The 17,222-nt window shown below is 44.6% G+C and overlaps 1 protein-coding gene across 3 annotated transcripts in view; it reads right to left on the reverse strand.

Moving 5' to 3' along the window:
* Window positions 1-17,222, reverse strand: part of BIVM (basic, immunoglobulin-like variable motif containing) — a 146,087-nt gene that overhangs the window by 124,849 nt on the left and 4,016 nt on the right. For all 3 annotated transcript variants that reach the window (XR_013446856.1, XM_078070104.1, XM_078070106.1), the window contains exons 2-3: window positions 16,894-17,000; window positions 13,240-13,323 (exon numbers count right to left, since the gene is read on the reverse strand). The gene's annotated coding sequence lies outside the window, so the exon portion shown is untranslated. The remainder of the gene's footprint in view (window positions 1-13,239; window positions 13,324-16,893; window positions 17,001-17,222) is intronic.

Genomic DNA, 17,222 nt, shown 5'->3' on the forward strand with positions numbered 1-17,222 from the left:
AAATTATTTTCTAAAGTAATTGCATATTTTACAGTCCCATCAGCAACGTATGAGAATTCCAGTTCCCCCACACCCTCAGCAATACTTGGTAGTATCAGTCTTTTAAATTTTAGCCATTATCATAAGTGTTTAATGGTATTTCTTGGCTTGAATTTATGTTTAATTAATGACAAGTGATTTTGAGCAGATTTTCATGTGCTTATTTGCTATCAGTATATCTTCTTTGGTCAACTGTGTTCAAGTCTTTTGTGCATTTTTTACTTTGTTGTTTTCTTATTACTGAGTTTTGAGAGTTGCATTTTGTAGAACATTTTGTAGAACTGGATATAAGTCTTTTACCAGATATTTGTTTTGCTAATATGTTCTTTCGTTCCAGGCTTGTATTTAATTATTCTAGTGTCTTACAAAGAACAGAACACCAATAGTCCCACCACTTAAAATTTTAACTTTGCCTTGATCATATTTGCTTCCAGGTTTTCTTCCAGATAGAGATACACTTAAAGGTCTCTTTCCACAGATGTAGTATGCCAATCTTGGACTTCCTGCCTCTCAGCTCCAAATTCACGCTTTCTTGACTGCTCTGAAAATGTATGTGACTCCTCTATAAATTTTTCCTTTGTCCGCTGGACTGGTACTGAGCTTTGTCAGTAGAGAGTGCAGGAGGAAAGGGTTTTGCCCCCTCATTAGGTGTGGCCCAGCAGTCTGGCAGACTTCCCCGGGGCCCAGCTCCCACGGAGCCTGCAGCTTCTCTGTGCTCTGCATGCAGTGCACATACTGGGGGGTCTGGCACCAACCACACCCAGCAGCAGCTGCCCCCAGAACCCTTGGGTAGTTTTGTAGCTCAGTCCTTCCCTCCCAACAGCCTTCTGCGGCACCCTCTAGGGCAGATTTCCAACGAGTATGACCAGCAGAACAACACTTGGACAAGTCTTCTGCCATCCAGCAAACCACAGCCAGCCGTGTCTTCTCATACAAATCTGGACCTCAGCCCTATCGGTGCATGGGTGAGGAGCATGGCAGGGAGCCTTATCCCAGCTCTCGGTGTCGGGGCTGCTCCTTATATTTGCTATTTCTATATTCTTCAGAGTTCTCTTCTTACTAGCCAGTGCCCTACTATTCCAATCCCCTGCCACAGTTATAATTCCTTCCATTTAACTTTCTTTGTTAAATTACTGTGTGGTTTCTTTCTCTTTATTGGACCCAAGCAGAAATAGGTACAGCAAATGTCCCTTTCAACAAGTATCTTAAATTTATATTTTTCTAATAAGGTATAAAGTTAATTAATACTGCTGATGTAGCTGCTTTTACATCCGGATGTTTGGTAGGGATTTATGTGTTCTATGCTTGTGTTTCCCATCCCATAAGTGCCAAAGGGGATGGTTCCGATCAGGAAGAGCAGATATAGAGAAGTGACAGTACTCTTAGGGACTCACCCTCCCAATTCCCCTGAGCTGTATGTCACTGTGACTAATGGATATGTCCAATGGGCAGAGGGACACAGCCCCCACCTCAATGCACAACCTAGGGGGGTGGGACTTGTGACTTCCCTGGTGTGACCACCAAGCACACCCCTTTTGAAAACTGCTATTGACTTGCTCTTGGGCTCTGAAGCTGCACGCCTGACTCATGGAGGCCATGTGACCTGATAGTCCCATCATGGGGAGGGGCAGGGGGGGTAAACTCAGACTCAGTGATGAACAGGACGGGAAGGACCCAACAAGTCTCACTCAAAAAATGCATCCAGCCAGCCTGGCCCGAGCAACATCTCAGCTTTATGGGAAAAGGTAGCTTCTAGCCCCCTGAGGGAAATGTTATTCCCACTTCACCACCGAAGCAAGCCTTCTGGCTCCATGGGGCCCTCAACTCACAAAGGGGCACAATTGGGGAATAAGAAACATATAATCATTCAGTTCATTTAATGAGTTGAATATATGAGAGAGATACAGAGAGAGACCCAGCTTATTGGACATCACGGGAAGTACCAGGACACCAATTTCTTCCTCTGAAAATTGGCAATTAAAAGGAAAGAATTAAGCACTCGTCTTGCCTTTCAGGATAATCAAATAGCCCCAGTTGAAGAGAGAAAGTTCTTACTTACAGAGGAATTCCAGCTAATAATTGTGTAAGGAATGATGGAATCAGAAAATCACCATTTTGTCACCCCTAATGAAATAATTGAGTCATGCAACAATCATCAAAAGATAGTATTACTTGATCAATATTTGGTGGAAAGCTATAGTGGAGAGATCAGGGCTGTCACCACCTGAACCCTTTGATCAATCTTAGCATCACTAAAAATAGAAACCAGATGCCTCCTGATGTAATTCAATATGAAGAACACAGCACCAACTGTAACATATTCTTGGCAAAAAAAAAAAAAAAAAGTTAAACCTGCTCTAGTCAATTCTCCCGGGTGAGCTAGAGGAAATACAGGGGATGGAGAAGAAAGTTAAGTAAAATCACAAGGAAGCAAAGAAACGTATCAGAATGTGGGACATTCTAAGGGACAACTCATCTAGCTTACTGAAGAAGCCGTGGCAGGAGAAAGGGCGGGGGGATTCCATTTGATTAAAAGGGACTAAAAAAGCAAAACAACCAACTGTAATGAGTGAACCTTGATTCCAACCTAATTTGAATAAACAATCTGTACAGATATTTTTCATACATTTGGGAGAATTTGATCATGGTCTGATTTTAAAATGATTCTGAAGAATTATTGCTGATTTCATTAAGTGTGATAATAACATTGGGTTAAGGAAGATAAAGTTCTTACATGTTAGAGACTGAAATATGTGGGAGGGAAATGACACGATGTCTAGGATTTTCTTGAAAATAACAAAGGAAAAGGAAAATGGAAATGATAATATGAAACAAATGTGGGAAATCTCAGTGACTGTTGAACCTGGGCGAATGGTATGCGGGGATTCATTGTACTATTCTCTGCAGTTTGTGCATATTTTATGGTAAAATGATTCAAAGCCTTTTAGACCCTAGATTAAATAATATAACAAAATAGAAATTAAAAACCATGAAAATGAACAGCAAGGGAACCACATGTCAAAAATTGGAGGGAGGTGGAAAAAATATTCACAGGAAACCTTGTAGCCTTAAATGTTGCGATTATGAAAAAAAATAGAGTGAAAAAATTAATAAGCATTTAAATGAAAAACTTAGGAAAAGTTATTCTTCTGCTGCTGGCCAAGACAGGGTAGCAAGGGGCTGGGTTTACCCTTCTGCCTGAAACAACGAGAGTGCCTCCCAAAATATTGAGCATCAGGCCACAAAAGAAAGTAATCCCAGAGATACACCAAAGACGTGAGCACCCGGATTAACGCAGCTCACTTCCTGCCTCAGACTTCTAGGCCATGAGTTGAAGAGACGGGTATCATTGTTGGAGAAAAGGCAGTCAAAGCTCAAAGAGCAGAGACACAGAGAGGAGAGAGAGCGGCATGGAGCTGGCAGGGGACAAATAGATAAAGGACCCACCTCCATTCTTAAACAGAATAGGCAAAAATGGGTGAACTTGGAGCCAAGAGGCAGAAAGTCCGTGATCTGCACAATGTATCTGTTGAAAGGGACCTTTACTTGTATCTCTAACTTGAAAAGTGCCCAGGAACAAATATGATAAAAGGTTAACATTCTAAGTGGTGGGACTTTTGGTGTTTGTGACATCAGCTTTGTAACTTTCTGTATATTTCAAGTTAAGCAAAGAAGTCTTGGTGAAAAAAAGGGATTGATACATTCTTTAAGCTCGAGAAAAGTTGAGCTAGTAGTTCAATCCCCCTGCATCTAAAGAAAGTGATCTACCTCAACTTTTTACACTTTTGTGATCTGAAATGTGTTGAAGAAATAAAAAAGTTGTTCCCAGTGCTCACTCATACATTCATTTACTCATCGAACATGTAATGAGTATCTTCTCGATGCCAGTAACCAGACCGAGTACAGGCTCTCTACCCTCAAGTTCCTCACAGTCCAGTGGGCAAGACGCAAACCTCAGACAGTTAAACTGGACCATAACCGAAGAGAATGCAAGCGGACTATTTACCAGGAAGAGGTTCTAGAAGTCTTCCCGGTGCAGGGATTTCTGAGCTGTGCTGAAGGAGAGGAGTAAAGAGAGACAGGAAAGATTTTTCAGAGACAACAACTGTTTGAAAAAATAAAAAGTCTAGTTCAGTTTTCACCTATAAAATAATTAAACCAAGAGAATGGAAGAAATTAGACTCTACATAAGAAATGTCTGTAAGGAAGAGCTATTTTCTAAATAAAATAATAATTTTGATGGTGTTAAGGCATTTATAAACAATCTGTAATCCTACGGCTCTCATTGCGCCCACAGAGTTTTAAAAAAGGCTGTACTGGGGGCTCAGTTAATTTTCTGGTCATCTGCGATGCTGAAGGTTTTAAGTGGTTGGGATAACTGAGCATGCATTTCAGACTGCAATCAACGTATTCTGGGACAGGTGACACAGATATCATTCATGAAATGTGCATTTTAGCACATTCATCTTCTCCTAAGTGAAAGTAGTATGACCTTTGCGTGTTCTCTCCTGTTTATCCTGGGTTTTGCGGAGAAATACTGCAAGTAAGATTGCTGTTTTCCACGTATGTGTAACTGAGTATTTCCGATCTCATTGTCTATGAGTTAAGGCATGCTGCAATCCTCTCCTTTGGGAGAAGTCACTGTGTTGTTGTTGTTGTTCCAATACCTGAAGTGATTCACACGTCTGGAATGAAAAGACGATCCCATATCGGTGCCGCTGATAAAGCCATCGTTACTGCTGTGCGGGGCAGACGACCAAGCCAGTAACTAAATCAGCTGATCTTTGACATGTGTAAAGCACTTAGGCTACCCTGCAATTCAGGGTTTCAACTTGCACTGACCTGACGATTGAATTCTGATTTCCACTCAGGGCTTTTTATTAACACTGTGAGAAGCGATTGTAAAAGATTGACTCGTTAAATGTTTTCTCACAAAACTAACATGGAACCCACCCTAGTGATTGCAATTAAGGTCTCCTTAACTCACGAGAAATCTGGAGGACTTCTGTTGCCATTTACTTTTGTTAATTAGTACTTTAATTTGGGGGGTAGTTTTAGGTTCACAGCAAAATTGAGCAGCAAGTACATGGAGTTCCCATATACTCCCTGTCCCCACAGGTGCGTTGACTCCCCTACTAGCCCACAGAGGGGTACATCTGTTACAACGGATGAGCCGACATCGACCCATCACTACCGCCCAAAGTCCACGGTTTACACACTTGGCGTTGCACATCCTGTGGGTTTCGACCAACGTATCATGACATGTACATTTTTTTACTGTGTCTATGGTTTTGCCTTTTCCAGAATGTCATGTAGTGGGAATTATATGGTAGGTAGCCTTTTCAGACTGGCTTCTTTTACTTAATAATCTACATTTAAGGTTCCTTCATGGGTTTTTTATGGCTTGGTTGACAGTTCATTTCTCTTTATTGCTGAACAATATTCCATTGTCTGGATGTTTCTTTGTCCATTTACCTACTGAAGGACATCTAGGTTGCTTCTGAATATTGGCAATAATGAGTTTATGAGTAAAGCTGCGATATGTGTGTGCAGGTTTTGTGTGGACACGTGTTCAACTCCTTTGGGTAAATACCAAGGAGCACTAACTGCTGGAGAGCATGGTAAGAATATGTTTTGTAAGAAACGCCACACTGTCTTCCAAAGCGGCTGGACCCTTACGCATTCCCAGAGTTCCTGTTGTTGCACCGTCTGTCCAGCATGTGGCGTCATCACTGCTCTGGATTTTGGCCATTCTCAGCGATGTGTAGTGATATCCCATGTGCAGTGTTTCCAGTGATCATTTCCCTGATGACATTCGGCGTGGAGCATCTTGTCATGTGCTTATTTGCCATCTATTTATCTTCTTTAGTGAGGTGACTGTTTAAGGTCTTTGGCTCATTTTTAATCAGGTTGGTTTTTTGTTGTTTGTTGAGTTTTAAGAGGTTTTTTTTTTTTTTAATATTTTGGATAACAGTCCTTTATCAGATATGTCTTTTGCAAGTATTTACTTCAGTCTATGGCCTGTCGTATCTTTTGGCATATATTTGTCTTTTGCAGAGTAGACGTTTTTAATTTTAGTGAAGTCCAGCTTATTAGTTATTTCCTTCATGTTTGAAATTTGTTTTTATTTGACTCATTATTTTCCTTTTTACTCTGATAAAGATTACTGTCCTATAAGCATCCTGCTGCCCTCGAAGAGATGACTAACTGAAACTTTCCTCCTCTTCGTTCCCCTGGTATCCATGCTGATGCCTTTTCTGTAGATCTCACAAAATTGCTCTTAGCGTTAAATGAGATAATGTTTATGAGTAGATTCTGAAAACTGAAAGCAGCTGTATACATCGGGTGGCATGCGCAGTCTCTTGAAAACGCACACACACTGGCACGCAGGCACACGCATGCCCACGTAAGCACACACACTGGCCTGCAGGCACAAGCATGCACACACACAAACACACACACTGACACGTGCACACACTGGCATGCAGGCACACACATGCACACACAAGCACGCACACTGGCACACAGGCACACGCATGCACACACATGCACACACAAGCACACACTGACACACGCACACACTGACACACAGGCACACACATGCACACACAAGCACGCACACTGGCACACAGGCACACACATGCACACACAAGCACACACACTGACACGCGCACACAGCACACAGGCACGCGCATACACACACACTGACACGCACACACTAGCACACAGGCACACGCATGCACACACAAGCACGCACACTGGCACACAGGCACACGCATGCACACACAAGCACACACACTGACATGCGCACACACTGGCATGCAGGCACACCCATGCACACACAAGCACGCACACTGGCACACAGGCACACGCATGCACACACAAGCACGCACACTGGCACACAGGCACATGCATGCACACACAAGCACACACACTGACATGCGCACACACTAGCACACAGGCACACGCATGCACACACAAGCACACAGGCACGCACAAGCATGCACACTGACACACAGGCACACGCATGCACACACAAGCACGCACACACTAGCACACATAAGCACACACAAGCACGCACACTGACACACACTGACACACAGGCACACACATGCACACACAAGCACGCACACTGACACACAGGCACACGCATGCACACACAAGCACACACACTGACACGCGCACACACTAGCACACAGGCACACACAAGCACACACACTGACACGCGCACATACTGACACACAGGCACACGCATGCACACACAAGCACGCACACTAGCACACATAAGCACACACAAGCACGCACACTGACACACGCACACACTGACACACAGGCACACGCATGCACACACAAGCACGCACACTGACACACGCACACACTGACACACATGCACACACACGCACACACAAGCACACACACTGACACGTGCACACACTGACACAGGCGCATGCAAGCACACACACACACACACTTTTTTTCTTTCATGACACCAGTTTAAAAGAAACTGACTTCTCATTACAATTGACAGCAGTCTTTGGAATCTAAGAGATAAGAAGTGGCAAATGTCATTTTTGATTCCCGAAGTTGTCGACCTTCACTATATTAGGGAGACCGTGGGTCTTTTCCAGTGCTTTTGTCTCTGCAAGCACCAAGAATTATTCTGTGGTTTTGCAAGATTTCCCCAATTTATGTTCATCTCCTGCTTCAGGTTTTTCTCTCCATTTGTTTTGATGTGACTAAATAAAACTGCAGTGAACTTTGAATAATTGAAAACAACAAAAGAAAACAGAGAAATAGGGTGAGGGGAGGGGGGGAAGAACAGAGGGAAGGGGTGAGGGAGAGAGGAAAGGAGAGTTTTCTTGCTGCCGATCTAGTTAACAACTCTAGAAAGGAAGGTGTCATTCTTGGCAAATGTCCTAACCGGGCGGTTTGTGATCCGTTCATGTCACCTCTATCCCATCAATTGTGGCAGTTTTGTTTAAGGTCAAAGCCAGCATTTCCGGGAAATGGGGACAGTTTAAACCTTGGTTAAGTGACTAAGTGCTTGGTCTGGGGTGTTTTGGAACTGTGGCCACAATCTGTTTTTCCTTTAACAACATCTCCGTTTCCAGTATTTATACTGGTGTGTTCTCTCTCTCCATACATGTGAGTGCGTGTGCGTGTGTGCCCCTGGTCCTTTGTCCCTTGTCACACGTGTCCCCGGAAGTGCATTAATGTTTTCTTTGTCTGCTTCTTGGAGTCCAAGTCCACAGTACCTGGGGCTCAAGTACTTAGACATAATGCTGCTACCACTTAACAAAAAGGAGTAGATAATATGAAGAGTTTGAGAAAAGAGATTAAACTTCTGTTTCACATGAAATATAGACACTGAAGAAGACAAAAATAAAACTTACAACCCATTACAGGGACCGGGGCATTGATCACATCCAGTGGGTAAGGGCCGCCAATTCAAACAATATTTATGATTCATCTATTAATAAGAAAAAATTACTTATTTTTTTAAAGATTTTCTTTACTTATTTGACACACAGAGAGAGAGAGCACAAGCAGGGAGAGCAGCAGAAGGAGAAGCAGACTCCCCGCTGAGCAGGGAGCCCAACATGGGGCTGGATCCCAGGCCCCTGGGATCACGACCTGAGCTGAAGGCAGACGCTTAACCGACTGAGCCACCCAGGCACCCCAGTAAGAAAAATTTAAATGCCTTGTGATCTTACAATTCATATAAGAGAAAAGCAAATTTGACAACAATCCTGAAAATTCACACGACATTGCCAATTACGGGTTGTAAAGATAAAAAAACAAAGTATCACTAATTAAAATAAATTTAAATTAACCATGACAATAGAAAAAAAACTTCATTGATGGTTTATCTTTCCTACAGAAGTAGGATAATATATTGGTATCATATAAAGTAATGAAAAAATAGGGAGCCAGAATTTTAGGAAATAATATTTTTAAAGCATTGCAGAAAGTTAATTGATATAACATCTAAAATACTATTATATAATAATTATTATATTGTTATAATTATTAGGTGATACGGTTATAAAATTATTTGGTAATATATTATTAGCATTATTTTAAAAATACTTTGTTATTTTTCATCTTTTAAAATTTTATTTTTGATGATTTCTCATCTTAAATATTACTTTTGTATCCAATTCTGTATTTGTAATTTTAATTTTTTTCTTTAAAGAGGATACTCCCTGCAGGTTTATATAAATTTCAAGCTTCCCAAAACATAGATTTACTCTGGCCCCAGATCTCATGTCCTGTCAACCCAAGGACATATCTTTTGTCCCCCAAGTGCATCAAAACCCCAAAGTCTTTGGATTCCAGAGCCTACACACAAATCTGATACACCCCAGGCTTGTGGTGGCATGAACTCATTCACTCACTAATGTGTCTCTAATTCTCTCCTTTTATGCTATTTAAGGCCTTCCCTCCTTTCAAGGTTGGACATGCATTTTTTTTGTTTTGTTTATGACAATTTATTTTTTATTATTAACATATAATGTACTATTTGTTTCAGGGGTACAGGTCTGTGATTCATCAGTCTTACACAACACACAGTGCTCACCACAACACATACCCTCCCCAGTGTCCATCACCCAGCCACCCCATCCCTCCCACCCCCCGCACTCCAGCAACCCTCAGTTTATTTCCTGAGATTAGAAGTCTCTTATGGTTTGTCTCCCTCTCTGGTTTTGTCTTGTTTCATTTTTTTCTCTCTTCCCCTATGATCCTCTGCCTTGTTTCTCAAATTCCTCATATCAGTGAGATCATGTGATACTTGTCTTTCTCTGATTGACTTATTTCGCTTCACATAATACCCTCTGGTTCCATCCACATCATTGCAAATGGCAAGATTTCATTTTTTTGATGGTTGCATAATAGTCCATTGTATATATGAACCACATCTTTTTTATCTATTCATCTGTTGATGGACATCTAGGCTCTTTCCATAGTTTGGCTATTGGGGACATTGCTGCTATGAACGCTGGGGTGCAGGTGTCCCTTCGGATCACTACCTTTGTATCTTTGGGGTAATACCCAGTAGTGCAATTGCTGGGTTCAACTTTTTGAGGAACCTCCATACTGTTTTCCAGAGTGGCTGCACCAGCTTGCATTCCCACCAACAGTGTAGGAGGGTTCCCCTTTCTCTGCATCCTTGCCAACATCTGTCCATTCCTGTCTTGTTAATTTTCGTCATCCTGACTGGTGTGAGGTGGTATCTCATTGTGGTTTTGATTTGTATTTCCCTGATGCCAAGTGATGTTGAACACTTTTTCATGTGTCTGTTGGCCATTTGGATGTCTTCTTTGGAGAAATGTCTGTTCATGTCTTCTGCCCTTTTCTTGTCTGGATTATTTGTTCTTTGGGTGTTGAGTTTGATAAGTTCTTTATAGATTTTTGGATACTAGCCCTTCATCTGATAAGACATTTGCAAATATCTTCTCACGTTCTGGACATGCATTTTTAAAGCATATTTGAAAACACTTTACCCAGTACCTTATGTGTTCAGAGTGGGAAGGAATGTGTCTATCAGCTTTGTCAGCTAACATGACTGGAGTGAACTTTTATTTTCTTCTGTAACTTTATGGATGCACACATATCCTAGGGTCCAAATTCCTGTCGAATGAACTAATGATAACCCCGACATAGTCCCTGTAATGTCCAAAAGTGTTTCATATGCTCTGCCTCACTTGACCTGTAAGAGAACCCGGGGCATGGTAGAGCTGTTCTCACCCCAAACAGACGGGGCAACAGAGCCTGGAGATGTGGCTTCCCTGCGCTCGATCCCCCAGCTGGAGCCCAGGAGCTGCCCCGTCCTCCCTGCTGCTTTCCACCTGGACTGAGACTGAGATCCCTCCGCCTGTTTCCCCCGAACCATGACAGCACAGCTGCAGATGATAACACGCCTTTCTCAAATCCAGTCCGCCCTGGAATGGGGGGAAAGAATGAAAGGAATTCCCCTTTTGTGCCACATCCCAGAATAGGGCCACCAGGTAAACATTCTTTCCTAATAGAAATCTGTTGGGAAAACATTATTACCTTCCTGAACGCTAGTCAACTGCTGTTGCTAAAATCGGAGCATGATTCGTGACCACTAAATCCCTCTAAAAAGTGCCATTTCCAAGCAGCTGTTGGCCGTGTGGAAGGAACGGCTGGCTTTGGAGACGTCTGCCTCTGGGGGAGGGCGGCTGTCAGGCTCGTCACGGTCACGATCACTGGAGCCTGGTGGTCCTGACAGGAACCCTGGAACCGAGGGGTGGCCTCTCACCCTCACTCTCCAAGTTCAATCACTGTGAGAGAGTTTTTCCTTATTGATAGATTCATTTGGTTCCATAAGCCATTCTTTACGAAATTGTATTGTATTTTTAAAAAAAAATTTTTAAGATGTATTTATTTGATAGAGAATGGGAGAGAGAGTGAGAGAAAGCACAAGCAGGGGGAGCAGCAGAGGGAGAAGGAGAAGCAGACTCCCCACCGAGCAGGGAGCCCAATATGGGGCTAGATCCCAGGACCCTGGGATCATGACCTGAGCCGAAGGCAAGACGCCCAACCGACTGAGCCACCCAGGCGCCCCTATTTACTAAATTTTAAATTAGGAGGACTGTTGTTATTAGCCAACAGACCCCAAATTCCTAGACATTTCAATGTCAGAATCTCCTATCTAAACCCGTTTCCCAAGCGTGACATCCCTCCCTGTAATTAATATCACAGGCGTATGGCTCAGCTCCAAGCGTTCTTGGCCATGTGGATGACATGACCCCTGGCCATTACCAATTGTGATTTACACACTGTTGCAGGGGAAGATGCTTCTAAAATAACAAGAGAATTTCTTTGAGGGCGAAATCTGTTTTAAGACCTGGCTTGGGGAAAAATTAAAATAGCGACCAACAGCTCAGTGCATCTCCTCTCCAAAATGCTCCCAAGGCTGTCGAGGCTGCTCCTGGGCATCCGGTGAGAGCCGCTCTCTAAGGCCGATGATTTATGCTCCTTTCCTTGTGGCGGGTGTGGGGGGCAGCCATGCGCTATTTTTAAGATAAAATGACTATAACTTCACTTGCCGTTTCCAAAAGGATTGGATTCTTTCACTCGTATTCTCCTCCCTCGCTGGTAACATGATGTAGATTTGAAATGACACAGAAGGAAATTCTTCCATGTCCACCAACTATAAAATTTCTGATGGTGGTCTTTCTTCAGCGGGAGGAGGAACCCATCGTGCTCACGCCCCAGGCAAATCCCGACAAGAAGAGTCGCATTCCTGTCCTGCCGCCTTGGCAGGCGGTCCGTGGGTGGTGGCCGCACGGCTGGGTGCTCTGAATCCTTCCATCCCGCTGGCGGCGTTGTGGACCACCCCCCGCCCCGCATCTCAGGGGCTGCCCCTGATGGCTGGCAAACGAGTGGGCGTTGAAGCAGCCCCTAAATCATTCGACAGAGAGGATTATGAACCCAGAGCCACTGTGTTGCCAGAGAGTTGAGGGACCATAAGTTATGGAATTACGTTTCACTCTGAGCAAACACACTGGAAACCCCGCGCATCCCTAAGTGTTGGTTACCAGGTTGTTTCGAGACCATCAAGTTCTGCCATGACACCCCAGTGCCCTGGAAGGGGGTTCTTACACCGTCTCCCCTGTAAGTGAGTATGGTGGACATATCTTCTTTTGTCTGGTCAGCAACCCTTCCTTTGTAGAAATTTGGGGAAGGTCATGTGAAAAGCAGGGAGCCTCCCCTTTGCATTCCCGGGGAGCAGCAATGCATCATGAGCAGTGACGAAATAGCTCATCAGGTTCTTGTCCGCGGTCGCCGGGGAGCTCGTGCCCACTGAGGGAGAGGCAGGGAACCTCGTCTGGAGGTTCTGAGTCAGGAACAGCTCCGTTCCCTCCACAGGTGATAGCCAATGAGACTTAGACCATCCTCCGTCGTAGAGAGGATGGGTATCCATTTTGAAGTTGTATTTACGGAAATAAGAGAGAATGTACACACAGGGTGGCCAGGAAAGGGAAGAAGGCCATCCAGAACTCTTGCTTGTTGTGCGGCCAACATCCCTCCTTCAGTTCCCAGTCCTACTCCTCATGATTTGCTGGGATGCTTCTCACATCATCCAGCCCTACCTCTAGGGCTAGCTTATGACAAAGTTAGACCAGTTGGAACCTTCTCCCCTGGATCTTGAAGCTGTTGGGCATCACTCACCTCTCTCAGACACATCTGCGTCCTCCAGCTGCTGGTTTCTGCATCCATGCTGAGGTGTTGGAATCCTCCGGAAGCCCTCTGAACCTGGAATGGAATCATTCTGAGCTGTGTATTTTGCCTCATCTCCCAGCCTTGCCCCAGGGGTGCAAGTTTTCTTGCCCCCTGCAGCAGCTGGCTGTGAGAACACCCCTTCCCTGGATGATTCCCCCCCGCACCCCCAAATCCTTTCTCTCAAATCCTCGTCTCCAGGTCTGCTCCCGGGAGAAATCTGATGGAGCCAGAGGGTGTGATGTTCGATCTCTCTATTGGACAGTCTGCAAATGCTAACCCACCCCATTTTATAGGCAAGGATACTGAGGCTGAGAAGGCAGGGATCACCCAGCTAGCAGACCGTGTCTGTAGGATGGAAATTAGAATTGACCCTGTGGCCCCCGGCTGGCTCAGGCAGTAGAATATGAGACTCTTGATCTCGGGGTCATGAGTTTGAGCCCCATGTTGTAGGCAGAGTTTACTTTAAAAAAAAAAGTGTCCTGAGAATTCACCCTGCAACTCCGATCCCCCCACAAGACAAGGGTTTCTCAGGCTTAGCCCTGGAGACATTTTGGGCAGGATTGCTCTTTCCTGTGAAGGGTTGTCCTGTGTAAAGCAGACCGTTTGTCAGCCCACCCCCCCCTCCCCGTCCTCTATGCACTAGACACCAACAGCTCCCCGCCCTAGCTGTGACGAACTACAAAATCTCCAAATTGCCAAGGGTCCCTGGGAAGAGGGGCAGATTCCTCCATGGTGAGGACCACTGGCTGAGAGAGTGAGGTTCAGTTGTGAGAGATCAGAGGTCTGCACCGTTGAAGAAAGGCAGAGAGACCGCACACTCACGGCCTGTTTATTGACCCTGTATAAACCTCTGGTCCAATCTCGTGTGTTCTGACTCCAAGTCTGGCCCACTTTCCATTATGCTGGCTCCCTGAGATCAATTGTTCCATTGTTCTGCTTGTTAGAAAGTTCTTTCCTATTGAGACTAAGTGTGCTTCCCAGGCACTTACTTCATCCGTGTGTCCTCCAGAGCCATGCCCGAAGCCTAATCCCTCGTCAGGGGCTGACATTTCAACTATGTGAGAGTCCGTCATGAGTCCCCTCCCCTATAGATTGGCACCGGCCGGGTGCCAGGTGCTGAAAACACACAGGGACTGCTGTTGGACTTGGAACTCAAACCTCTGGAATTTCCAGGGGCCTGGAGTCTATGTGTTTTAAAGCTTCCAGGTAATTCTGATGTAGCCAGTATTTAGGGACACATTCATATACATTGCAATCAGTTTTTAAAAGTTATTTATACAATTGTAATGATGACCATCTTTTTGCTACTGCTTATATCTAGGGGTGCTTACATAGCAGTGCTGACCCCTGGTGGAAACCAGTTACCCAACTGACACCATCAGAGACCTGGACCACTTGGGGAGTAGGCAGCATTCGAATGACACGTTTGAGCAAGGCTCCAGGTCACCTCCTCTAATTTAAGGGAATGGGAAAGCAAACCTAATGGTCATGGGACCACAGCACATCCAGATGAAGATCCTAACTTAAAAGAAATGCACATAAAGAAAAAAAAAGTGACAGCAGCGAAGAGAGTACCAAGGTGGGGTGAAAAAATTAAAATAGGCTCTTGTATGCACTCAAGCTCAATCACTATTCGCTCAGCCCCTCATAAACGCGAGTGATTGTTTAAGTCCCATCTGCCAAGGTTTTAATTTACATGCCCTATATTCTATTTTAAGGGTTCCCAGGCTTCCCAAATGAACACACCATTTTCCTCCTTCTTTTTTAACTGCCCTTTTTTTTTCAATGAAAGAAATTGCAATGGCTTGCTTTTTTCTTGGAAGAGTTTTTCCTGGTTTCCTGTTCATTGTTGCCCCAGCTAAATACTCCTCATGCAACCTTAAGCCTTTAACTCACGTCCCTTCTACTTAGATGTTCTCCTGTCTTCTCTTGGTAGAGGCCTGTGTTATTTCCGGCTGCTCGGAGCAGGGTCCAGGACGGTTCACAGCGGGCATGATTCCTCCCTTCAGCCACAGCAGTTTGGCTGATGAGCACAGAGAAAGTCTGCACGTCTGTACAAAACCCTGACCAGCCCAACCCCCACTTCTTTTTAAAGTGAAATATGTCTACATTTCAAACTCCATCACAGCAACCGGATACCATAGAGGAGAGCCTCTGTCTTGCTGGAGGCATTTTCTGGATCTTTTGAGGGTGATTCCATTTCACATTGCAAGGATTGCATGTGAGTATGTAGGAAAGAGAGAGAGAGAACACTGAGAATTGAGAGAGGGAGAGAGAATGGATATTCTAGCAAAGTAATGTGTCGAGTCCTGGTGGGTCATGCTACCCTAAATAACTTGGGCTTGCACTGGCTGGCTTTTGTTCATAAAATGCTAATCCTTTCAGGTGCAGGTCTATATAAAACATTGGGGAGTCAAGGGTGCACAGAAATCTCACCTCTCTTCTGCTACGTAAGGTAATGTTTAAGCTAACAGTTTGAAATGATTTTGCGGGGACTAACAAGATGTCATTTGAAAAACTTCCGGAATCTTTATCAAATACTAACACGTGCCATATGGCATATGCGATGTCAGACTAACAGCGTCAGGTAGAGAGCACCGTCATTGTTTTCTAGATTGCCTTCCAGTGCACACATGTCAGGGAAAAAGTCAATTTCTCATGTCAACTATGATGATGGGGGAGGGGGTCGTTTCCTTTCATAAGGAAAAGCACACCTGGTATTGGAAAATAATTCTCCTTTGCTTGCAGGCAAAATGAGGAAATGTCTTAAATGTAATGCCCAGAGTCCCCTGGTGCTGGATGGAGTGTGGCTTGCGTGACCGCCCTCCTCGCTTCGCACAGAGCGGTTGCTGTTGTTGTACGTGAGATGCTTTGCATGGCTTACCTCTCCTAATTCCCACAACCACCATAGGAGGTAGTATCCCCATTATCTGCATCGTTGATAAGGAACGTGCATGGCGGAGCTAAGATTCAGTGGAGGCTTCCTCCCTGAAGACGCAGTGTGTACTCATCAGCAACCAGGCTGCCCTCAGTTTAGGGGAATAATTAACTTCCTGGAGTTGGGGAAACTTGAAAGGAATGCAGGAGTAAGTATCTGCAAGAGAAAGAACTTTGGCATGAAGCACAGACCCCCAGGGCACTCTGGCTGGTTTGGTGAGTTGGAGAAGTGGGACAAATATTTGATTATTCGATTCTAGAGCCAATGAAAATGTTAAATTGCTTTCACAGCCATCTCATTTGTTTGCAATCCTGGTGCGCATTAACGTGAGGGACAAGCGACCTGCCCAGGTGTGCAGTGGAATGACATTTGCTTCAGGGGATGTGCTTTCTTGCATTTTGTCTGTTTGCTCACTGGAGTAAGCCAGTGCCCGAATGGCTTTTGGTCAGCTAGGCAGTGATGGTATGGCTGGCGAGACTGGTTGCTATCCCCGGCTGGCTGGAACGATGGGATTGGGCAACTCGGGTGTGGAGACTAACTCAGGATGGTAAACAGCTTTTTGTAAAATAAATAAATAAATAAAAGACTAGGAAACATCACTGTGGTAATTTCAGGGCAAAGTAGGCAACGGAACCCAAGGCTGAACAAGCCCACCCAAGGTGTACCTGCCGGGCGGTTAAGAGCGTAGATTCTGCAGCTGGACCTCCTGGGCTTGACTCCTCCTCTGCTCTTGGGCTGCTTTTGGAGCTCTCTGCGCCTGGATTGCTCGCATCTGAGAAGAGGCATAATAATAGCATCTACTTCATAGGAGCGATTGCTAGGACTAGATGAATCGATAGACTTAAAGCAGCAGAACAGGGTTTGGCCACGGTACACGCCCTGCGGTGATGTCCTGTGTTACTATTGTGATGCCGACCAGTGATCCCCACAGCCAGGTCTCCTTTCCTAAATCAGGTGGTTTTCTTCTCTGTACTTGTCACTTTCACTCTCCTGT

Source organism: Halichoerus grypus, chromosome 4 (genome assembly GCF_964656455.1).
Source record: "Halichoerus grypus chromosome 4, mHalGry1.hap1.1, whole genome shotgun sequence".
Classification (NCBI taxonomy): domain Eukaryota; kingdom Metazoa; phylum Chordata; class Mammalia; order Carnivora; family Phocidae; genus Halichoerus; species Halichoerus grypus.